This window comes from Athene noctua, unplaced genomic scaffold (assembly GCF_965140245.1).
Source record: "Athene noctua unplaced genomic scaffold, bAthNoc1.hap1.1 HAP1_HAP1_scaffold_180, whole genome shotgun sequence".
NCBI lineage: Eukaryota > Metazoa > Chordata > Aves > Strigiformes > Strigidae > Athene > Athene noctua.
This window is the reverse complement of record NW_027437651.1, coordinates 155,035-178,483: the sequence shown is the minus strand read 5'-3', so window position 1 is coordinate 178,483 and position 23,449 is coordinate 155,035. Positions and strand designations below refer to the sequence as shown.

Sequence of the window (23,449 nt, the reverse complement as noted above, 5' to 3'; positions counted from 1 at the left end):
CCGGTCTCTGGGCTCGGCTCGGCTCGGCTGTGAGCTGGCCTCGGGGCTCGGCTCTAGGCTGGGCTTGAGGCTCGGCTCTGGGCTCGGCTCCAGGCTCGGTTATGGGCTCGTCTCCTCTGGGCTCTAGTTTGGGTTTGGGGCTCGGCTCTCGGTTCGGTTCTGGGCTCAGCGCGGCTCGGCTCTGGGCTGGGCTAGGGTATCGGCTCTGCACTCTGGGCGAGGCTCGGTGCTTGGCGAGGCTCGGCTCGGCTCGGCTATAGGCTGGGATCGGGGCTCGGCTTGTGGCTCTACTGGGGCCGTTCTCTGGGCTCGGCTCGTCTGTGAGCTGCGCTCGGAGCTCGGCTTGAGGCTCGTTTCGTGACCGGTCTCTGGGCTCGGCTCTGCTCGGCTCTGGGCTGGGCTCAGCGCGGCTCGGACTTGGACTCGGCTCGGCACGGCTCTAGGCTGAGCTCTTGGCTCGGCCAGAGGCTGGGCTCTGGGCTCAGCGCGGCTCGGCTCTAGGCTGGGCTCGGGTCTCGGCTCCGGGCTCGGCGCGGCTCGGCTCTGGGCTGGGCTCGGGGATTGTCTCTGGGCTCGTCTCTGGGCTCGTCTTCTCTCGACTTTGGGCTGGGTTCAAGTATTGGCTCTGGTCTTGACTCGGCTCGAGGCTGGGCTTTGAGCTCGGCTCGGTCTTCGGCTATACTCGGCTCTGGGTTCAGTTCGGATTGGCTCTGGGCTGGGCTCTGGGCTGGGGTCGGGTATCGGCTCGAGGCTCGGCTCTGGGCTGGCTCGGCTCGGCTCTGGGCTGTGCTCAGGGATAGGCTCTGGTCTCGGCTCGGCTCTGGGATGGGCTCGGGGATTGGCTCTGGACTTGTCTCGAGCCTCGGCTCTGGGCTCGTCTCCTCTCGCCTCGGGCCGGTCTCTGGTCTCGGCTCGGCTCTGGGCTGGGCTCTGGGCTGGTCTAGGGGATCATCGATGGGCTCGGGATTGGCTCTGGACTCGGCTCGGCTCTGGGATGGGCTCGGGGATTGGCTCTGGACTCGGCTCGAGCCTCGGCTCTGGGCTCGTCTCCTCTCGCCTCGGGCCAGGCTCTGGGCACTGCTCGGCTCTGGGCTGGCCTCTGGGCTGGTCTAGGGGATTGTCTCTGGGCTCGGCTCAGCTCTGGGATGGGCTCAGGGATTGGCTCTGGACTTCGCTCGACTCGGCTCTGGGATGGGCTCGGGTATTGGCTCCGGGCTTGGCGCGGCTCAGCTCTGGGCTGGGCTCAGGGATTGTCTCTGGGCTCGTCTTGTCTCGGCTTTGGGCTGGGTTCAGGTGTCGGCTCTGGTCTTGACTTGGCTCGAGGCTGGGCTTTGATCTTGGCTCGGTCTTTGGCTATACTCGGTTCTGGGTTCGGTTCGGATCGGCTCTGGGCTGGGCTCTGGGCTGGAGTCGGTTATCAGCTCGAGGCTCAGCTCTGGGCTGGCACGGCTCGGCTCTGGGCTGTGCTCAGGGATAGGCTCTGGTCTCGGCTCGGCTCTGGGATGGGCTCGGGGATTGGCTCTGGACTCGGCTCGAGCCTCAGCTCTGCGCTCGTCTCCTCTCGCCTCGGGCTGGTCTCTGGTCTCGGCTCGGCTCTGGGCTGGCCTCTGGGCTGGTCTAGGGGATCGTCTCTGGGCTCAGCTCGGCTCTGGGATGGGCTCGGGATTGGCTCTGGACTCGGCTCGGCTCTGGGATGGGCTCGGGGATTGGCTCTGGACTCGGCTCTGGACTCGATTCGGCTTGGCTCTATTCTGGGCTTGGGGATTGTCTCTGGGCTCGGCTCGAGCCTCGGCTCTGGGCTCGGCTCGTCTCTGGTCTGGGTTAGGGTATCGGCTCTGGGCGAGGCTCGGCGCTTGGCGAGGCTCGTCTCGAGTCTGGGCTCTGGGCTCGGCTCGTCTCGACTCTAGGCTGGGCTCGGGGCTCGGCTCGAGGCTCAGCTCAGGCAGGTCTCTGGGCTTGGCTCGGCTCGGCTGTGAGCTGGCCTCGGGGCTCGGATCCAGGCTGGGCTTGAGGCTCGGCTCTGGGCTCGTCTCCTCTAGGCTCGGGCTCGTCTCTGGGCTCGACTCGGCTCTGGTCTGGGCTCGGGGCTGGGGTCGGGTATCGGCTCGAGGCTCGGCTCTGGGCTGTGCTCGGCTCGGATCTAGGTTTGACTTGGGGCCCAGCTCTGGGCTCAGCGCAGCTCGGCTCTGGGCTGGGCTAGGTGATCGGCTCTGGGCTTTTTGCTCAGCTCGACGCGTCTCTAGGCTTGGCTCGGGGCTCGTCTCGAGGCTCTGCTCTGGTCACGGCTATGACTCGTCTCGGCTCTAGGCTGGGCTCGGTGCTGGTCTCTGGGTTCGGCTCGGCTCGGCTCTAGGCTGGGCTCGGGTCTCGGCTCTGGGTTCGGCTCTGGACTCGATTCGGCTTGGCTCTATTCTGCGCTTGGGGATTGTCTCGGGGCTCGTCTCGAGGCTCGGCTCTGGGCTCTGTGCTCGGCTGGGCTCGGGGCTTTGCTCGAGGCTTGGCACGGGGACGGTCTCTGGGCTCGGCTCGGCTCTTGGCTGGGCTTGGGGCTGGGCTCTTGGCTGGGCACTAGGCTCGGCTCGGGGCTCGACTCTAGACTCTGCTCGCCTCGGCTCTGGACTGGGCACGGGGATTGTCTTTGGGCTCATCTCGAGGCTCAGCTCAGGGCTCAGGGATCGGCTCTTGTCTTGGCTCAGCTCAAGGCTATGCTCGGGTAGGGTCGTTGGGCTCAGCGATCGGCTCAAGGAGTGTTTCGGGGCCGGTCTCTGGGCTCGTCTCGGCTCTGGGCTGGGCTCGGGGATCGGTTCGGGGCTCGGCTCGAGTCTCGGCTCTGCGCTGGTTCGTCTCGGCTCTGGGCTGGGCTCGGTGCTGGTCTCTGGGTTCGGCTCGGCTCGGCTCTAGGCTGGGCTCGGGGCTCGGCTCTGGGTTCGGCTCGGCTCGGCTCTAGGCTGGGCTCTGGGCTCGGCTCGCCTCGACTCTAGTCTGGGCTCAGGGCTCGGCTCTCTGATCGGCTCAAGTCTGGGATTCGACTTGGCTAGCGGTTCGGCTCTTGGCTCGTCTCTGGGCTCGGCTCGAGTCTGGGATTCGACTTGGCTAGCGGTTCGGCTCTTGGCTCATCTCTGTGCTGGGCTAGGGGATCGGTTCTGGGCTCTGGGCTCGGCTCGAGGCTCGGCTCTTGGCTCGTCTCTGTGCTGGGCTAGGGGATCGGTTCTGGGCTCTGGGCTCGGCTCGAGGCTCGACTCGGGGCTCGGCTCTGCACTCGGCTCGGCTCTAGGCTGTGCTCCGGGCTCTGCTCTGGGTTCGGCGCGGCTCGAGGCTGGGCTCTGTGTTCGCCTCGGCTCGGCTGGGCTCTGGGTAGGGCTCTGGACTCAGCTTTGCTCGGCTCTAATCTGGGCTCGGGTCTCGGCTCTGGGCTCGGCTCGGCTCTGTGTTCGGCATGGCTCTTGGCTAGTGGCTCTGTCTGGGCTCGACTCGGGGATGGGCTCTGGGTTCCGCTCAGCTCTGGAGTGGGCTACGTTATCGGCTCTGGGCTGTGTGCTTGGCCAGGCTTGAGGCTTGGCTCGAGCTTCGGCTCTGGTCTCGTCTCGTCTCTGGTCTGGACTAGGGGATCGGTTCTGGGCGCTGGGCTCGGCTCGAGGCTCAGTTCGGGGCTGGACTCTGGGATCAGCTTGGCTCGGCTCTGAGCCGGGCTCGGGGGTCGGATCGAGGCTTGCCTCGGGCCTTGGCTCGGTGCCGGGATTGGGGCTCGACTCGAGGTTCGTCTCTGGGCTGGGCTAGGGTATCGGCTCTGGGCTCGGCGCTTGGCGAGGCGAGGCTCGAGGCTGGGCTCTTGGCTCGGATCGTTTCGACTCTAGGCTGGCCTTGTGGCTCGGCTCGAGGCTCAGCTCGGGCCGGTCTCTGGGCTCGGCTGTGTTCGTCTCTGAGCTTGGCTCGGGGCTCGGCTCTGGACTCGTCTCGTCTTGGTGCCCTGTCTGGGCTGAGCTCGGGGATTGGCTCTGGACTCGGCTCGGCTCGGGGACGGGCGCTGGGCTTGGCTCGTCTCTGGGCTAGGCACGGCGATCACACCTGGGCTCGGCTAGGGGCCGGGCGCTGGGCTCGGCTCGGCTCTGGTCTGGGCTTGGTGCTAGTCCAGTGGCTCGGCTCTGCGTCGGCTCGGCTTGGCTCGGGGCTCGGCTCGATGCTGGGCTCGGGTCGCGTCCGGGCTCTGAGCTCGGCTTGGCTCAGGGCCGGTCTAGGGGATCGTCTCTGTGTTCGGCTCGGCTCTGGGATGGGCTCGGGGATTGGCTCTGGACTCGGCTCGAGCCTCGGCTCTGCGCTCGTCTCGTCTCTGGTCTGGGTTAGGGTATCAGCTCTGGGCTCGCCTAGGCGCTTGTTGAGGCTAGGCTCGAGGCTGGGCTCTGGGCTCGGCTCACCGCGACTCTAGGCTGGGCTCGGGTGTCGACTCGAGGGTCAGCTTGGGCAGGTCTCTGGGCTCGGCTCGGCTCGGCTGTGAGCTGGCCTCGGGGCTCGGCTCTAGGTTGGGCTTGAGGCTCGGCTCTCGGCTTGTCTCCTCTCGGCTTGGGCCGGTCTCTGGGCTCGGCTGGGTTCTGGGCTGGGCTCGGGGCTGGGGTCGGGTATCGGCTCGAGGCTCGGATCTAGGTTGGGCTTGAGGCTCAGCTCTGGGCTCGGCGTGGCTCGGCTCTGGGCTGCGCTGGGATAGGAGATCGGCTCTGGGCTCTGGGCTCGGCTCAACGCGGCTCTAGGCTTGGCTCGGGGCTCGGCTCGAGGCTCTGCTCCAGGCTCAGTTCTGACTCGGCTCGGCTCTAGGCTTGGCTCGGGTCTCGGCTCTGGGTTCGGCTCGGCTCAGCTCTAGGCTGGGCTCGGGGCTCGGCTCGAGGCTTGGCTAGGGAACAGTCTCTGGGCTCTGGGCTCGGCTCTGAATCAGCTTGGGTCTCGGCTCTGGGTTCGGGTCTGGACTCAGCTCTGCTCTATTCTGGGCTTGGGGATTGTCTTGGGGCTCGTCTCGAGGCTCAGCTCAGGGCTCAGGGATCGGCTCTTGTCTTGGCTCGGCTCAAGGCTAGTCTCGGGTAGGGTCGCTGGGCTCGGGGATCGGCTCGAGGCGTGTTTCGGGGCCGGTCTCTGGGCTCGGCTCGGCTCTGGGTTGGGCTCGGTGATCGGTTCGGGGCTCGGCTCGAGGCTCGGCTCTGCGCTGGTTTGTCTCGGCTCTGGGCTGGGCTTGGCTCGGCTCTGGGCTGGGCTCGGTGCTTGTCTCTGGGTTTGGCTTGGCTCGTATCTAGGCCGGGCTCAGGGCTCGGCTCTGCGTTCGGCTCGGCTCGGCTCTAGGCTGGGATCAGGTTTCGGCTCGAGGCTTGTCTAGGGGCCAGTCTCTGGGCTCTGGGCTCAGCTCGGCTCGGCTCGGCTCTAGCCTGGGCTCGGGTCTCGGCTCTGGGTTCGGCTCTGGACTCGGCTCAGCTCTATTCTGGGCTTGGGGATTTTCTCTGGGCTCGTCTCGAGGCTCGGCTATGGGCTCTGTGCTCGGCTGGGCTCGGGGCTTTGCTCGAGGCTTGGCTAGGGGCCAGTCTCTGGGCTCTGGGCTCGGCTCTGAGTCGGCTCGGCTCTAGGCTGGGCTCGGGTCTCGGCTCTTGGTTCGGCTCTGGACTCGGCTCGGCTCGGCTCTATTCTGGGCTTGGGGATTGTCTCTGGGCTCGTCTCGAGGCTCGGCTCTGGTCTCTGTGCTCGGCTGGGCTCGGGGCTTTTCTCGAGGCTTTGCTCGGGGACGGTCTCCGGTCTAGGGCTCGGCTCTTGGCGGGGCTCGGGGCTCGGCTCTTTGCTGGGCTCAGGGCTCGCATCTTGGCTGGGCTCTGGGCTTGGCTGTAGGCTCGGCTCGGGGTTCGGCTCTGGACTCTGCTCGCCTCGGCTCTGGGCTGAGCTCGGGCATTGTCTTGGGGCTCGTCTCGAGGCTCAGCTCAGGGATCAGGGATTGGCTCTGGTCTTGGCTCGGCTCAAGGCTAGTCTCGGGTAGGGTCGCTGGGCTCGGGGATCGGCTCGAGGCGTGTTTTGGGGCCGGTCTCTGGGCTAGGCTCGGGGATCGGTTCAGGGTTCGGCTCTAGGCTCGGCTCTGCCCTGGCTCGTCTCGGCTCAGGGCTGGGCTCGGGGCTCGGCTCTGGGTTCGGCTCGGCTGAGCTCTAGGCTGGGCTCTGGGCTCGGCTCGCCTCGACTCTAGGCTGGGCTCGATGCTCGGCTCTGGGCTCGGCTCGGCTGTGGTCTTGGCTAGGGGATCGGCTCACAGCTCTGGGCTCGGCTTGAGTCTGGGATTCGACTTGGCTCGGGGCTCGGCTCGAGGTTCGGCTCTGGGCTGGGCTAGAGTATTGGCTATGGCCTCGGCTCGGCGCTTGGCGAGGCTCGGCTCAGCTCGGCTCTGGGCTCGGCTCGCCTCTAGGGTGCGCTCTGGGCTTGGCTAGGGGATCGGCTCTTGGCTCATCTCGTCTCGGCTCTGGGCTGGGCTAGGGGATCGGTTCTGGGCTCTGGGCTCGGCTCGAGGCTCGACTCGGGGCCTGACTCTGGGCTCAGGGCTCGGCTCTGCTCTGTGTTCGGCACGGCTCTTGTCTAGTGGCTCTGTCTGGGCTCGACTCGGGGATGGGCTCTGGGCTCGGCTCGGCTCTGGACTGGGCCACGTTATTGGCTCTGGACTGTGTGCTCGGCTAGGCTCGAGGCTTGGCTCAAGATTCGGCTCTGGGATCGTCTCGTCTCTGGTCTGGACTAGGGGATAGGTTCTGGGCTCTGGGCTCGGCTTGAGGCTCGGCTCGGGGCTCGACTCTGGGATCAGCTCGGCTCGGCTCTGAGCCGGGCTCGGGGGTGGGATCGAGGCTTTTCTCGGGGCTTGGCTTGGTGCCGGGCTCTGGGCTGGGCTAGGGTATCGGCTCTGGGCTGGGCTAGGGTATCGGCTCTGGGCTGGACTAGGGTATCTGCTCTGGGCTCGGCTCTTGGCGAGGCTCGGCTCGAGGCTGGGCTCGTGGCTCGGCTCGAGGCTCAGCTTGGGCTGGTGTCTGGGCTCGGTTGTGCTCGGCTCTGAGCTGGGCTCGGGGCTCGGCTCTGGACTCGGCTCATCTCGGCTCGTTTCCAGCTCTGGGCTTGGCTCGGTCCTCAGCTAGTCTCGGCTCTGGGGTGCGCCCAGGGATCGGCTCTGGGCTCGACTCTAGGTTCGGCTCTGGACTCTGCTCGCCTCGGCTCTGGGCTGGGCGCGGGGATTGTCTTGGGGCTCGTCTCGAGGCTCAGCTCAGGGCTCAGGGATCGGCTCTGGTGTTGGCTCGGCTCAAGGCTAGGCTCGGATAGGGTCGCTGGGCTTGGCGATCGGCTCGAGGCGTGTTTCGGGGCCGGTCTCTGGGCTTGGCTCGGCTCTGGGCTGGGCTTGGGGATCGGTTCGGGGCTCGGCTCGAGGCTCGGCTCTGCGCTGGCTCGTCTCGGCTCTGGGCTGGGATCGGCTCGGCTCTGGACTGGGCTCGGTGCTGGTCTCTGGGTTCGGCTCGGCTCGGCTCTAGGCTATGCTCTGGTCTCGGCTCACCTCGACTCTAGGCTGGGCTCGGGGCTCTGCTCTGGGCTCGGCTTGGCTGTGGGCTTGGCTAGGGGATCGGCTCACGGCTCTGGCTCGGCTCGAGTCTGGGATTCGATTTGGCTCTGGGCTCGGCTCGAGGTTCGGCTATGGGCTGGGCTAGCGCATCGGCTCTGAGGTCGGCTCGGCGCTTGGCGAGGCTCGGCTCGAGGCTGGGCTCTGGGCTCGGCTCGCCGTGACTCTAGCCTGGGCTCGGGGCTCGGCTTGAGGCTCAGCTCGGGTAGATCTCTGGGCTCGGCTCGGCTCGACTGTGAGCTGGCCTTAGGGCTCGGCTCTAGGTTGGGCTTGAGGCTCGGCTCTGGACTCGTCTCCTCTCGGCTCGGGCCGGTCTCTGGGCTCGTCTCGGCTCTGGCCTGGGCTCGGGGCTGGGGTCGGGTATCGGCTCGAGGCTCGGCTCTGGGCTGTGCTCGGCTCGGCTCTAGTTTGGGCTTGGGGCTCAGCTCTGGGCTCAGTGTGGCTCGTCTCTGGGCTGGGCTGGGCTAGGAGATCGGCTCTGGGCTCTGGGCTCGGCTCGACGCAGCTCTAGGCTTGGCTCGGGGCTCGGCTCTAGGTTGGGCTCACTGCTGGTCTCTGGGTTTGGCTCGCCTCGACTCTAGGCTGGGCTCGGGGCTCGGCCCTGGCCTCGGCTCGGCTTGGCTGTGGGCTTGGCTAGGGGATCGGCTCACAGCTCTGGGCTCGGCTCGAGTCTGGGATTCGATTTGGCTCTGGGCTCGGCTCGAGGTTCGGCTCTGGGCTGGGCTAGGTTATCGGCTCTGGGTTCGGCTCGGTGCTTGGTGAGGCTCGGCTCGTGGCTGGGCTCGTCTCTGGTCTCGTCTCCTCTCGGCTCGGGCCGTTCTCTGGGCTGGGTTCTGGGCTTGGGTCGGGTATTGGCTCGAGGCTTGGCTCTGGGCTGGCTCAGCTCGGCTCTGGGCTGTGCTCAGGGATAGGCTCTGGTCTCAGCTCGGCTCTGGGTTCTGGGCTCGGGGATTTGCTCGAGGCTCGGCTCTGGAGTCGGCACGGCTCGTGTCTAGGCTGGGCTCGGGGCTTGGCTCTAGGTTCGGCTCTGGACTCGGCTCGCTTCGGCTTTGGGCTGGGCTCAAGGATCGGCTCTGGTCTTGGCTCGGCTCGAGGCTAGGCTCGGCTCGAGTGTCACTGGGCTCGGCGATCGGCTCGAGGAGCGTTTCGGGGCCGGTCTCTGGGCCCGGATCGGCTCGGGGCTCGGCTCGAGGCACGACTCGGAGCTGGGCTCAGGGATAGGCTCTGGGATTGGCTCGGAGCTGGGCTCTCGGCTCGGCCTTGGACTCGGCTCTAGGCTGAGCTCTTGGCTCGGCCAGAGGCACGGGTCTGGGCTCGGCGCGGCTTGGCTCTAGGCTGGGCTCGGGGCTCGGCTCTGGGCTCGGCGCGCCTCGGCTCTGGGCTGGGCTCGGGGATTGTCTCTGGGCTCGGCTCTGGGCTCGTCTTCTCTCGGCTTTGGGCTGGGTTCAGGTATCGGCTCTGGTCTTGACTCGGCTCGGGGCTTGGCTCGAGCCTCGGCTCGGTCTTTGGCTAGACTTGGCTCTGTGCTCGGCTCGGCTCGGCTCTGGGGTGGGCTGTGGACTGGGGTCGGGTATCGGCTCGATGCTCGGCTCTGGGCTGGCTCGAGGTTCGGCTCTGGGCTGGGCTAGGTTATCGGCTCTGGGTTCGGCTCGGCTCGGCTCTGGGCTGGGCTCTGGGCTGGGGTCGGGTATCGGCTCGAGGCTCGGCTCTGGGCTGGCTCAGCTCGGCTCTGGGCTGTGCTCAGGGATAGGCTCTGGTCTCGGCTCGGCTCTGGGCTCTGGGCTCGGGGCTTTGCTTGAGGCTCGGCTCTGGACTCGGCACGGCTCGTCTCTAGGCTGGGCTCTGGGCTCGGCTCTAGGTTCGGCTCTGGGCTCGGTGCAGCTCGGCTCTGGCCTGGGCTCGGGGATTGGCTCTGGACTCGGCTCAGCTCGGGCCGGTCTCTGGCCTCGGCTGTACTCCACTCTGAGCTAGGTTCAGGGCTCGGCTCTGGACTCAGCTCATCTCGGCTCGGTGCCGGCTCTGGCCTGGGCTTGGTCTTCGGCTAGTGTCGGCTCTGGGGTGGGCTCAGGGATCTCTCTGGGCTTGGCTCTAGGTTCGGCTCTGGGCTCGGTGCAGCTCGGCTCTGGCCTGGGCTCGGGGATTGGCTCTGGACTCGGCTCGGCTCGGGGACGGGCGCTGGGCTCGGCTTGGCTCTGTGCTAGGCACGGCGATCACACCTGGGCTCGGCTAGGGGCCAGGCGCTGGGCTCGGCTCGGCTCGGCTCTGGGCTGGGCTTGGTGCTGGTCTAGTGGCTCGGCTCGGTCTTCGGCTAGACTCGGCTCTGGGTCAGCTTGGCTTGGCTCGGGGCTCGGATTGATGTTGGGCTCGGCTCGCGTCCGGGCTCTGAGCTCGGCTCGGCTCGGCTCTGTTCTGGGCTAGGGGATAGTCTCTGTGCTCGGCTCGGCTCTGGGATGGGCTCGGGGATTGGCTCTGGACTCGGCTCGAGCCTCGGCTCTGGGCTTGTCTCCTCTCACCTCGGGCCGGTCTCTGGGCTCGGCTCGGCTCTGGGCTGGGCTCGGGATTGGCTCTGGACTCGGCTCGGCTCTGGGATGGGCTTGGGGATTGGCTCTGGACTCGGCTCGGCTCGGGGCTCGGCTCGAGCCTCGGCTCTGGGCTCGTCTCGTCTCTGGTCTGGGTTAGGGTATCGGATCTGGGCTCGCCTCGGCTCTTGGCGAGGCTCGGCTCGAGGCTGGGCTCTGGGCTCGGCTCGCCGTGAGTCTAGGCTGGACTCGGGAATCGGATCGAGGCTCAGCTCGGGCAGGTCTCTGGGCTCTGCTCGGCTAAGAGCTGGCCTCGGGGCTCGGCTCTAGGTTGGGCTTGAGGCTCGGCTCTGGGCTCGTCTCCTCTCGGCTCGGGCCGGTCTCTGGGCTCGTCTCGGCTCTGGCCTGGGCTCGGGGCTGGGGTCGGGTATTGGCTCGAGGCTCGGCTCTGGGCTGTGCTCGGCTCGGCTCTAGGTTGGGCTTGGGGCTCAGCTCTGGGCTCGGAGTGGCTCGGCTCTAGGCTGGGCTGGGCTAGGAGTTCGGCTCTGGGCTCAGCTCGACGCAGCTCTAGGCTTGGCCTGGGGCTCGGCTCGAGGCTCTGCTCTGGGCTCGGCTGTGACTCGGCATGGCTCGGCTCTAGGCTGGGCTCGGTGCTCGGCTCTAGGCTGGGCTCTGGGCTCGTCTCGCCTCGACTCTAGGCTAGGCTCAGGGCTCGGCAACGGGCTCGGCTCGGCTTAGCTGTGGGCTTGGCTAGGGGATCGGCTCACGGCTCTGGGCTCGGCTCGAATCTGGGATTCGATTTGGCTCTGGGCTCGTCTCGTCTCTGGTCTGGACTAGGGTATTGGCTCTGCACTCTGGGCTCGGCTCGGCGCTTGGTGAGGCTCGGCTCGTCTTCGCTCTGGGCTCGGCTTGCCTCTGGGGTACGCTCTGGGCTTGGCTAGGGGATCGGCTCTTGGCTCGTCTCGTCTCGGCTCTGGGCTGGGCTAGGGGAGCGGTTCTGGGCTCTGGGCTCGGCTCGATGCTCGACTCGGGGCCCGACAATGGGCTCAGCTCTCGGCTCGGCTCTGGACTCAGCTCGGCTCGGCTCTAGGCTGTGCTCCAGGCTCTGCTCTGGGTTCGGCACAGCTCGGGGCTGGGCTCTTTTTTCGCCTTGGCTCGGCTGGGCTCGGGGTTCGGCTCTGGGCTCGGCTCGGCTCTGTGTTCGGCACGGCTCTTGGCTAGTGGCTCTGTCTGGGCTCGACTGGCTCTGGACTGGGCTACGTTATCCGCTCTGGTCTGTGTGCTCGGCTAGGTTCGAGGCTTGGCTCGAGCTTCGGCTCTGGGCTCGTCTCATCTCTGGTCTGGACTAGGGGATCGGTTCTGCGCTTTAGGCTCGGCTCGAGGCTCGGCTCGGGGCTCGACTCTGGGATCAGCTCGGCTCGGCTCTGAGCCGGGCTCGGGGGTCGGATCGAGGCTTGTCTCGGGGCTCGACTCTATGCCGGGCTGTGGGCTTGGCTAGGGTATCGGCTCTGGGCTCGTCTGATCTCTGGTCTGGACTAGGCGATCGGTTCTGGGCTCTGGGCTCAGCTCGAGGCTCGGCTCGGGACTCGACTCTGGGATCACCTCGGCTCGGCTCTGAGCCGGGCTCGGGGGTCGGATGGAGGCTTGTCTCGGGGCTCGGCTAGGTGCCGGGCTCTGGGCTGGGCTAGGGTATCGGCTTTGGGCGAGGCTCGGCGCTTGGCGAGGCTCGGCTCGAGGCTGGGCTCTGGGCCCGGCTCGCCTCGACTCTAGGCTGGGCTCGGGGCTCGGCTCGAGGCTCAGCTGGGGCCGGTCTCTGGGCTCGGGGCTCGCCTCTGGACTCGGCTCATCTCGGCTCAGTTCCGGCTCTGGGCTGGTCTCGGTCTTCGGCTAGTCTCGGCTCTGGGGTGGACTCGGGGATCGGTTCTGAGCTCGGCTCTAGGTTCGGCTCTGGGCGCGGCTCAACTCTGTGTTCGGCATGGCTTTTGGGTATTGGCTCTGTCTGGGCTCGACTCGGGGATGGGCTCTGGGCTCAGCTCGGCTCGGCTCTGGACTGGGCTACGTTATTGGCTCTGGGCTCTGTGCTCGGCTCGGCTCGGCTCTAGGCAGAGCTCGGGGCTCGGCTCTGGCTTGGGCTCCGGGCTGGGCTCAGGGATCGGCTGGAGGCTCGGCTCTGCGCTGGCTCGAGGCTCGGCTCTGGGCTGGGCTAGGGGATCGGTGCTGGGCTCGGCGATCGGCTCTAGGCGCGTTTCGGGGCCAGTCTCTAGGCTCGGCTCAGCTCTGGGCTCGGCTCGAGCCTCGGCTCTGGGCTGGGCTGAGGAATCGGCTTAAGGCTCGGCTCTGGGTTCGCTCGGCTCGGCTCTGGGCTGGGCTCAGGGCTCGGCTCGGCTCGAGACTCGGTTTGGTGCCTTTCTCTGTGCTCGGCTCGGCTCGGCTGTGGGGTGGGCTCGGGGATCGGCACGAGGCTCGGCTCTTGGCTGGCTCGTCTCGTCACTGGGCTGGGCTCACGGATTGGCTCGGCTCGGCTCGAGGCTTGGCTCTGGGCCGGTCTCTGGGTTCGGCTCGGCTGTGAGCTGGGCTCGGCTCTGGACTCGGCTCAACTCTAGGATGGGCTTGGGGATCGGCTCTGGGCTCTGTGCTCGGCTCCGCTTGAGGCTTGGCTCCAGGTTCGGCTCTGGGCTCGGCGTGGCTCGGCTCGGGGATTGTCTCGGGCCTCATCTCGAGGCTTGGTTCTGGGCTCGTCTTCTCTCGGCTTTGGGCTGGGCTCAGGGATCGGCTCGAGGCTCGGCTCTGGGCTGTCTCGTCTCGGCTCTTGGCTGGGCTCTGGGATCGTCTCGAGCCTTGGCTCTGGGCTGGACTCAACGCGGCTCTAGGCTGGGCTCGTGGCTCGCTCGCAGCTTGGCTCAGGGCCAGTGTCTCGGCTCGGGTCTAGGCTTGGCTGGGGGCTCGGCTCAGGGCCGGGCTCTCGGCTGGGCTCTGGACTCGACTCGGCTCGGCTCTAGGCTGAGCTCTTGGCTCGGCTCGAGGCTCCTCTCGGGGCAGGACTCTGGGCTCGGCTCTTGACTCGGCTCGGCTCGGCTCTAGGCTGGGCTCCGGGGTCGTCTCTGAGTTCGGCGCAGCTCGGGGCTGGGCTCGGGGCTCGGATCTGGGCTGGGCTCGGGGTTCGGCACGGCTTTTGGCTATTGGCTCTGTCTGGGCTCGACTCGGGGATGGGCTCTGGGCTCAGCTCGGCTCGGCTCTGGACTGGGCTACGTTATCGGCTCTGGGCTCTGTGCTCGGCTCGGCTCGGCTCTAGGCTGAGCTCGGGGCTCGGCTCTGGGTTTGGCTCTGGGCTCGGTGCGGCTCTGCTCTGGGCTGGGCTCAGGGATATGCTCTGGTCTTGACTCGGCTTAAGGCTAGTCTCGGGTAGGGTCGCTGGGCTTGGCGATCGGCTCGAGGCGTGTTTCGGGGCTGGTCTCTGCGCTAGGGGATCGGCTCGATGCTCGGCTCTGGGCTGGGCTCATCTGGGCTTTGGGCTGGGCTCAGGGATCGGCTGGAGGCTCGGCTCTGCGCTGGCTCGTCTCGGCTCTGGGCTGGGCTCACGGATTGGCTCGGCTCGGCTCGAGGCTCGGCTCTGGGCTGGGCTCGGGGATTGCCTCGGGTCTCGGCTCTGAGCTCGTTTCCTCTCTGCTTTGGGCTTGGCTCGGCTCAGGGATTGTCTCTGGGCTCGTCTCGATGCTCGGCTCTGGGCTCGTCTTCTCTGGGCTTTGGGCTGGGCTCAGGGATCGGCTCTGGTCTTGGCTCAGCTCGAGACTCGGTTCCGGGCCGGGCTCTGGGCTCGGCTCTGCTCGGCTCTAGGCTGGGCTCGGGGCTCGGATCTGGGTTCGGCTCGGCTCGGGCCCGGTTCTGGGCTCGGCTCGGCGCTTGACTCGTCTCGGGGCTGGACTCTGGGCTCGGCTCGGTCTTCGGCTAGACTCGGCACTGTGATCGGCTCTGGGCTGGGCTCTGGGCTGGGCTCGGGAATCGGCTCGAGGCTCGGCTCTGGGCTGTCTCGTCTCGGTTCTTGGCTGGGCTCTGGGATCGGCCCGAGCCTCGGCTCTGGGCTCAGCTCGACGCGGCTCTAGGCTGGCCTCGGGACACGCTTGGAGCTTGGCTCGGGGCCAGTGTCTGGGATCGGCTCTAGGCTGGGCTCGGGGCTCGGCTCTGGGTTCGTCTCGGCTCGGCTCTGGGCACGGCTCGAGTCTGGGATTCGGCTTGGCTCAGGGTTGGGCTAGGATATAGGCTCTGGGCTCGGCTCGGCACTTGAAGAGACTTGGGTCGAGGCTGGGCTCTGGGCCGGTCTCTGGGCTCAGCTCGGCTCTGAGCAGAGCCCGGGACTCGGGTCGAGTCTCGGCTCTGGGCTCGGCTCGGCTCCGGAATGGGCTCGGGGATTGGCTCTGGGCTCGGCTCGGCTCGCCTCTGGGGTGCGCTCTGGGCTGGGCTAGGGGATCGGCTCTGGGCTCGGCTTGACTCAGGGATGGGCTCTGGGCTCGTCTCCTCTCAGCTCTGTGCTGGGCTAGGGGATCGGTTCTGGGCTCTGGGCTCGGCTCGAGGATCGTCTCGGGGGCCGACTCTGGGCTCAGCTCGGCTCGGATCTGAGCCGAGCTCGGGGGTCAGATCGAGGCTTGACTCGGGGCTCGGCTCAGGGCTGGGCTCTCGGCTCGGCTCTGGACTCGACTCGGCTCGGCTCTAGGCTGAGCTCTTGGCTCGGCTAGAGGCTCGTCTCGGGGCAGGAATCTGGGCTCGGCTCTGGACTTGGCTCGGCTCGGCTCTAGGCTGGGCTCCAGGCTCGGCTCTGGGTTCAGCACGGCTCGGGCCTGGGCTCTGTGTTCGCCTCGGCCCGGCTGGCCTCTGGTCTGGGCTCTGGACTCGGTTCTGCTCGGCTCTAATCAAGGCTCGGGGCTCGGATATGGGCTGGGCTCTGGGTTCGGCTCTGGGCTCGGCGCGGCTCGGCTCGGGGATTGTCTCGGTCTGGTCTCGAGGCTCGGTTCTGGGCTCGTCTTCTCTCGGCTTTGGGCTGGGCTCAGGGATCGGCTCGAGGCTCGGCTCTGGGCTGGCTCGTTTCGGCTCTGGACTGGGCTCTGGGGATAGGCTCTGGGGTCGGCTCAGCTCGGCTCTGGGCTGAGCTCGGGGATTGTCTCGAGGCTCGGGTCAGGGCACGTATTCTCTCATCTTTGGGCTGGACTCAGGGATCGGCTCTGGCCTTGACTCAGCTCGAGGCTGGGCTCTGGCCTCGGCTTGGTCTTCGGCTAGACTCGGCTCTGGGCTGCGCTGTGGGCTGGGCTGTGGGCTGGGCTCGGGGATCGGCTCGAGGCTCGGCTCTGGGCTGGGCTCAGGGAGAGGCTCTGGGCTCGGCTCGGCTTGAGGCTCGGCTCTGGGCTGGGCTAGGCGATTGGATTTGGGCTCTGGTCTCGGATTGGCTCAGGGCTCGGCTCTGGGCTCGGCGCGGCTCGGCTCTGGGCTGGGCTCAGGGATTGTCCCGGGTCTCGGCTCTGAGCTCGTTTTCTCTCTGCTTTGTGCTTGGCTCGGCTCAGGGATTGTCTCTGCGCTCGTCTCAATGCTCGGCTCTGGGCTCGTCTTCTCTGGGCTTTGGGCTGGGCTCAGGGATTGACTCTGGTCTTGGCTCAGTTCGAGACTCGGTTCCGGGCCGGGCTCTGGGCTCGGCTCTGCTCGGCTCTAGGCTGGGCTCGGGGCTCGGATCTGGGTTCGGCTCGGCTCGGGCCCGGTTCTGGGCTCGGCTCGGTGCTTGACTCGTCTCGGGGCTGGACTCTGGGCTCGGCTCGGTCTTCGGCTAGACTCGGCACTGTGATCGGCTCTGGGCTGGGCTCTGGGCTGGGCTCGGGAATCGGCTCGAGGCTCGGCTCTGGGCTGTCTCGTCTCGGTTCTTGGCTGGGCTCTGGGATCGGCCCGAGCCTCGGCTCTGGGCTCAGCTCGACGCGGCTCTAGGCTGGCCTCGGGACACGCTCGTGGCTTGGCTCGGGGCCAGTGTCTGGGATTGGCTCTAGGCTGGGCTCGGGGCTCGGCTCTGGGTTCGGCTCGCTCGGCTCTGGGCACGGCTCGAGTCTGGGATTCAGCTTGGCTCAGGTTTGGGCTAGGATATAGGCTCTGGGCTCGGCTCGGCGCTTGGAGAGACTCGGGTCGAGGCTGGGCTCTGGGCCGGTCTCTGGGCTCAGCTCGGCTCTGAGCCGGGCCCGGGACTCGGGTCGAGTCTCGGCTCTGGGCTCGGCTCGGCTCCGGAATGGGCTCGGGGATTGGCTCTGGGCTCAGCTCGGCTCGCCTCTGGGGTGCGCTCTGGGCTGGGCTAGGGGATCGGCTCTGGGCTCGGCTTGACTCAGGGATGGGCTCTGGGCTTGTCTCCTCTTGGCTCTGTGCTGGGCTAGGGGATCGGTTCTGGGCTCTGGGCTCGGCTCGAGGATCGTCTCGGGGGCCGACTCTGGGCTCAGCTCGGCTCGGATCTGAGCCGAGCTCGGGGGTCAGATCGAGGCTTGACTCGGGGCTCGGCTCAGGGCTGGGCTCTCGGCTCGGCTCTGGACTCGACTCGGCTCGGCTCTAGGCTGAGCTCTTGGCTCGGCTAGAGGCTCGTCTCGGGGCAGGAATCTGGGCTCGGCTCTGGACTCGGCTCGGCTCGGCTCTAGGCTGGGCTCCGGGCTCGGCTCTGGGTTCAGCGCGGCTCGGGGCTGGGCTCTGTGTTCGCCTCGGCCCGGCTGGCCTCTGGTCTGGTCTCTGGACTCGGTTCTGCTCGGCTCTAATCAAGGCTCGGGGCTGCGATCTGGGCTGGGCTCTGGGTTCGGCTCTGGGCTCGGCGCGGCTCGGCTCGGGGATTGTCTCGGTCTGGTCTCGAGGCTCGGTTCTGAGCTCGTCTTCTCTCGGCTTTGGGCTGGGCTCAGGGATCGGCTCGAGGCTCGGCTCTGGGCTGGCTCATCTCGGCTCTGGACTGGGCTCTGGGGATAGGCTCTGGGGTCGGCTCGGCTCGGCTCTGGGCTGGGCTCGGGGATTGTCTCGAGGCTCGGGTCAGGGCACGTATTCTCTCGTCTTTGGGCTGGACTCGGGGATCGGCTCTGGTCTTGACTCGGCTTGAGGCTGGGCTCTGGCCTCGGCTCAGTCTTCGGCTAGACTCAGCTCTGGGCTGGGCTGTGGGCTGGGCTCTGGGATGGGCTCGGGGATCGGCTCGAGGCTCGGCTCTGGGCTGGGCTCAGGGATAGGCTCTGGGCTCGGCTCAGCTTGAGGCTCGGCTCTGGGCTGGGCTAGGGGATTGGATTTGGGCTCTGGGCTTGGATCAGCTCAGGGCTCGGCTCTGGGCTGGGCTCGGGGATTGTCTCGGGTCTCACCTATGAGCTCGTTTTCTCTCTGCTTTGGGCTTGGCTCGGCTCAGGGATTGTCTGTGGGCTCGTCTCGATGCTCGGCTCTGGGCTCGTCTTCTCTGGGCTTTGGGCTGGGCTCAGGGATCGGCTCTGGTCTCGGCTCGGCTCGAGGCTTGGCTCTGGCCTCGGCTCTGTCTTCGGCTAGACTCGGCTCTGGGCTGGGCTGAGGGCTGGGCTCTGGGCTAGGCTCGGGGATCGGCTCAAGGCTCGGCTCAGGGCTGGGTTCTCGGCTAGGCTCTGGACTCGACTCGGCTCGGCTCTAGGCCGAGCTCTTGGCTCGGCTCGAGGCTCGTCTCGGGGCAGGACTCTGGGCTCGGCTCTGGGTTCGGCTCTGGACTCAGCTCGGCTCGGCTCTAGGCTGGGCTCAGGGCTTGGCTCTGGGTTTGGTGCGTCTCGGGGCTGGGCTCTGTGTTCGCGTCGGCTCGGCTGGGCTCTGGGCTGGGCTCTGGACTCGACTCGGCTCGGCTCTAGGCTGAGCTCTTGGCTCGGATCTGGGCTGGGCTCGGGGTTCGGCTCTGGGCTCGGCTCGGCTCTGTGTTCTGCACAGCTTTTGGCTATTGGCTCTGTCTGGGCTCGACTCGGGGATGGGCTCTGGGCTCGGCTCGGCTCGGCTCTGGACTGGGCTACGTTATCGGCTCTGGGCTCTGTGCTCGGCTCGGCTCGGCTCTAGGCTGAGCTCGGGGCTCGGCTCTGGGTTTGGCTCTGGGCTCGGTGCGGCTCTGCTCTGGGCTGGGCTCAGGGATAGGCTCTGGTCTTGACTCGGCTCGAGGCTGGGCTCTGGGCTCGGCTCGGTCTTCGGCTAGACTCGGCTCTGTGCTCGGCTCGGCTTGGCTCTGGGGTGGGCTCTGGGCTGGTCTTGGGGATCAGCACGAGGCTCGGCTCTGGGCTGTCTCGGCTCGGCTGTAGGCTTGGCTCGGGGCTCAGCTCGGATCTCGGCTCGAAGCTCGTTTCGGGGCCGGTCTCTGGGCTCGGCTCTGCTCGGCATAAGGCTGGGCTCGGGCCTCGGCTCTGGGTTCGACTCGGCTCGGGGTAGGCTCTCGGCTCGGTGCTGGGCTAAGGGCTCTGCTCGGTCTTCTGCTAGACTCGTCACTGTGATTGGCTCGGCACGGCTCTGGCTTGGGCTCCGGGCTGGGCTCGGGGATCGTCTGGAGGCTCGGCTCTGCGCTGGCTCGTCTCGGCTCTGGGCTGGGCTCACGGATTGGCTCGGCTCGGCTCGAGGCTCGGCTCTGGGCTGGGCTAGGGGATCGGCTCTGGGCTCGGCTCAGCTCGAGGCTAGGCTCCTGGACGGTCGCTGGGCTCGGCGATCAGCTCGAGGCGCGTCTCGGGGCCGGTCTCTGGGCTCGGCTCAGCTCTGGGGTCGGCTCGAGGCTCGGCACTGTCCTGGGCTGAGGAATCGGCTTAAGGCTCGGCTCTGGGATCGCTCGGCTCGGCTCTGGGCTGGGCTCAGGGCTCGGCTCGGCTCGAGACTCGGTTTGGTGCCATTCTCTGTGCTCGGCTCGGCTCGGCTGGGCTCTGGGCTGGGCTCTGGACTCGTTTCTGCTTGGCTCTCATCAGGGCTCGGGGCTCGGATCTGGGCTGGGCTCGGGGTTTGGCTCTGGGCTTGGCTCAGCTCTGTGTTCGGCACGGCTTTTAGCTATTGGCTCTGTTTGGGCTTGACTCGGGGATGGGCTCTGGGCTCGGCTCGGCTTGGCTCTGGACTGGGCTACGTTATCGGCTCTGGGCTCTGTGCTCGGCTCGGCTCGGCTCTGGGTTTGGCTCTGGGCTCGGTGCGACTCTGCTCTGGGATGGGCTCAGGGATCGGCTCGAGGCTCGGCTCTGGGCTGGGCTCAGGGATAGGCTCTGGGCTCGGCTCGGCTTGAGGGTCGGCTCTGGGCTGGGCTAGGGGATAGGATTTGGGCTCTGGGCTCGGATCGGCTCAGGGCTCGGCTCTGGGCTGGGCTCGGGGATTGTCTCGGGTCTCGCCTCTGAGCTCGTTTTCTCTCTGCTTTGGGCTTGGCTCGGCTCAGGGATTGTCTCTGGGCTCGTCTTGATGCTCAGCTCTGGGCTCGTCTTCTCTGGGCTTTGGGCTGGGCTCAGGGATCGGCTCTGGTCTCGGCTTGGCTCGAGGCTGGGCTCTGGCCTCGGCTCTGTCTTCGGCTAGACTCGGCTCTGGGCTGGGCTGTGGGCTGGTCTCGGGGATCGGCTCAAGGCTCGGCTCGGGGCTGGGTTCTCGGCTCGGCTCTGGACTCGACTCGGCTCGGCTCTAGGCCGAGCTCTTGGCTTGGCTCGAGGCTCGTCTCGGGGCAGGACTCTGGGCTCGGCTCTGGGTTCGACTCTGGACTCGACTCGGCCCGGCTCTAGGCTGAGCTCTTGGCTCGGCTCTGGGCTCGTCTCGGGGCAGGACTCTGGTCTCGGCTCTGGGTTCGGCTCTGGACTCGGCTCGTCTCGTCTCTAGGCTGGGCTCCGGGCTCGGCTCTGAGTTTGGTGCGTCTCGGGGCTGGGCTCTGTGTTCGCCTCGGCTCGGCTGGGCTCTGGGCTGGGCTCTGGACTCGGTTCTGCTTGGCTCTCATCAGGGCTCGGGGCTCGGATCTGGGCTGGGCTCGGGGTTCGGCTCTGGGCTCGGCTCGGCTCTGTGTTCGGCACGGCTTTTGGCTATTGGCTCTGTCTGGGCTCGACTCGGGGATGGGCTCTGGGCTTGGCTCGACTCGACTCTGGACTGGGCTACGTTATCGGCTCTGGGCTCTGTGCTCGGCTCGGCTCGGCTCTAGGCTGAGCTCGGGGCTCGGCTCTGGGTTTGGCTCTGGGCTCGGTGCGGCTCTGCTCTGGGCTGGGCTCAGGGATATGCTCTGGTCTTGACTCGGCTCAAGGCTAGTCTCGGGTAGGGTCGCTGGGCTTGGCGATCGGCTCGAGGCGTGTTTCGGGGCCGGTCTCTGCGCTAGGGGATCGGCTCGATGCTCGGCTCTGGGCTGGGCTCATCTGGGCTTTGGGCTGGGCTCAGGGATCGGCTGGAGGCTTGGCTCTGCGCTGGCTCGTCTCGGCTCTGGGCTGGGCTCACGGATTGGCTCGGTTTGGCTCGAGGCTCGGCTCTGGGCTGGGCTAGGGGATCGGCTCTGGGCTCGGCTCGGCTCGAGGCTAGGCTCCTGGACGGTCGCTGGGCTCGGCGATTGGCTCGAGGCATGTTTCGGGGCAGGTCTCTGAGCTCGGCTCAGCTCTGGGCTCGGCTCGAGGCTCGGCTCTGGGCTGGGCTGAGGAATCGGCTTAAGGCTCGGCTCTGGGATCGCTCGGCTCGGCTCTGGGCTGGGCTCAGGGCTCGGCTCGGCTCGAGACTCGGTTTGGTGCCGTTCTCTGTGCTCGGCTCGGCTCAGCTCTGGCGTGGGCTCGGGGATCGGCACGAGGCTCAGCTCTTGGCTGGCTCGTCTCGGCACTGGGCTGGGCTCACGGATTGGCTCGGCTCGGCTCGAGGCTCGGCTCTGGGCTGGGCTAGGGGCTCGGCTCGGCTGTGAGCTGGGCTCAGCTCGAGGCTTGGCTCTGGGCCGGTCTCTGGGTTCGGCTCGGCTGTGAGCTGGGTTCGGCTCGAGGCTCGGCTCTGGGCTCGGCTCCGGACTCGGCTCGACTCTAGGTTGGGCTTGGGGATCGGCTATGTGCTCGGCTCCGCTCGAGGCTTGGCTCCAGCTTCGGCTCTGGGCTCGGCTCGGCTCGGGGATTGTCTCGGAGCTCGTCTCGAGGCTCGGTTCTGAGCTCGTCTTCTCTCGGCTTTGGGCTGGGCTCAGGGATCGGCTTGAGGCTGGGCTCTGGGCTGGCTCATCTCGGCTCTGGACTGGGCTCTGGGGATAGGCTCTGGGGTCGGCTCGTCTCGGCTCTGGGCTGGGCTTGGGGATTGTCTCGAGGCTCGGGTCAGGGCAGGTATTCTCTCGTCTTTGGGCTGGACTCAGGGATCGGCTCTGGTCTTGACTCGGCTTGAGGCTGGGCTCTGGCCTCGGCTCGGTCTTCGGCTAGACTCGGCTCTGGGCTGGGCTGTGGGGTGGGCTCTGGGCTGGGCTCGGGGATCAGCTCGAGGCTCAGCTCTGGGCTGGGCTCAAAGATAGGCTCTGGGCTCGGCTCGGCTCTGGGCTGGGCTAGGGGATTGGCTTCGGGCTCTGGGCTCGGATTGGCTCAGGGCTCGGCTCTGGGGTCGGCGCGGCTCGGCTCTGGGCTGGGCTCGGGGATTGCCTTGGGTCTCGGCTCTGAGCTCGTTTCCTCTCTGCTTTGGGCTTGGCTCGGCTCAGGGATTGTCTGTGGGCTCGTCTCAATGCTCGGCTCTGGGCTCGTCTTCTCTGGGCTTTGGGCTGGGCTCAGGGATCGGCTCTGGTCTCGGCTCGGCTCAAGACTCGGTTCCGGGCCGGGCTCTGGGCTCGGCTCTGCTCGGCTCTAGGCTGGGCTCGGGGCTCGGATCTGGGTTCGGCTCGGCTCGGGCCCGGTTCTGGGCTCGGCTCGGCACTTGACTCGTCTCGGGGCTGGACTCTGGGCTCAGCTCGGTCTTCGGCTAGACTCGGCACTGTGATCGGCTCTGGGCTGGGCTCTGGGCTGGGCTCGGGAATCGGCTCGAGGCTCGGCTCTGGGCTGTCTCGTCTCGGTTCTTGGCTGGGCTCTGGGATCGGCCCGAGCCTCGGCTCTGGGCTCAGCTCGACGCGGCTCTAGGCTGGCCTCGGGACACGCTCGCGGCTTGGCTCGGGGCCAGTGTCTGGGATCGGCTCTAGGCTGGGCTCGGGGCTCGGCTCTGGGTTCGGCTCGCTCGGCTCTGGGCACGGCTCGAGTCTGGGATTCAGCTTGGCTCAGGTTTGGGCTAGGATATAGGCTCTGGGCTCGGCTCGGCGCTTGGAGAGACTCGGGTCGAGGCTGGGCTCTGGGCCAGTCTCTGGGCTCAGCTCGGCTCTGAGCCGGGCCCGGGACTCGGGTCGAGTCTCGGCTCTGGGCTCGGCTCGGCTCCGGAATGGGCTCGGGGATTGGCTCTGGGCTCAGCTCGGCTCGCCTCTGGGGTGCGCTCTGGGCTGGGCTAGGGGATCGGCTCTGGGCTCGGCTTGACTCAGGGATGGGCTCTGGGCTTGTCTCCTCTCAGCTCTGTGCTGGGCTAGGGGATCGGTTCTGGGCTCTGGGCTCGGCTCGAGGATCGTCTCGGGGGCCGACTCTGGGCTCAGCTCGGCTCGGATCTGAGCCGAGCTCGGGGGTCAGATCGAGGCTTGACTCGGGGCTCGGCTCAGGGCTGGGCTCTCGGCTCGGCTCTGGACTCGACTCGGCTCGGCTCTAGGCTGAGCTCTTGGCTCGGCTAGAGGCTCGTCTCGGGGCAGGAATCTGGGCTCAGCTCTGGACTCGGCTCGGCTCGGCTCTAGGCTGGGCTCCAGGCTCGGCTCTGGGTTCAGCACGGCTCGGGCCTGGGCTCTGTGTTCGCCTCGGCCCGGCTGGCCTCTGGTCTGGGCTCTGGACTCGGTTCTGCTCGGCTCTAATCAAGGCTCGGGGCTCGGATATGGGCTGGGCTCTGGGTTCGGCTCTGGGCTCGGCGCGGCTCGGCTCGGGGATTGTCTCGGTCTGGTCTCAAGGCTCGGTTCTGGGCTCGTCTTCTCTCGGCTTTGGGCTGGGCTCAGGGATCGGCTCGAGGCTCGGCTCTGGGCTGGCTCGTCTCGGCTCTGGACTGGGCTCTGGGGATAGGCTCTGGTGTCGGCTCAGCTCGGTTCTGGGCTGGGCTCGGGGATTGTCTCGAGGCTCGGGTCAGGGCACGTATTCTCTCATCTTTGGGCTGGACTCAGGGATCGGCTCTGGCCTTGACTCAGCTCGAGGCTGGGCTCTGGCCTCGGCTTGGTCTTCGGCTAGACTCGGCTCTGGGCTGGGCTGTGGGCTGGGCTGTGGGCTGGGCTCGGGGATCGGCTCGAGGCTCGGCTCTGGGCTGGGCTCAGGGAGAGGCTCTGGGCTCGGCTCGGCTTGAGGCTCGGCTCTGGGCT

General features: G+C 67.6%; 1 pseudogene; it reads right to left on the bottom strand.

Annotated features, from left to right (window-relative positions):
- The window catches only part of LOC141955376 (uncharacterized), a 38,942-nt pseudogene that overhangs the window by 1,262 nt on the left and 14,231 nt on the right, over positions 1–23,449 (bottom strand).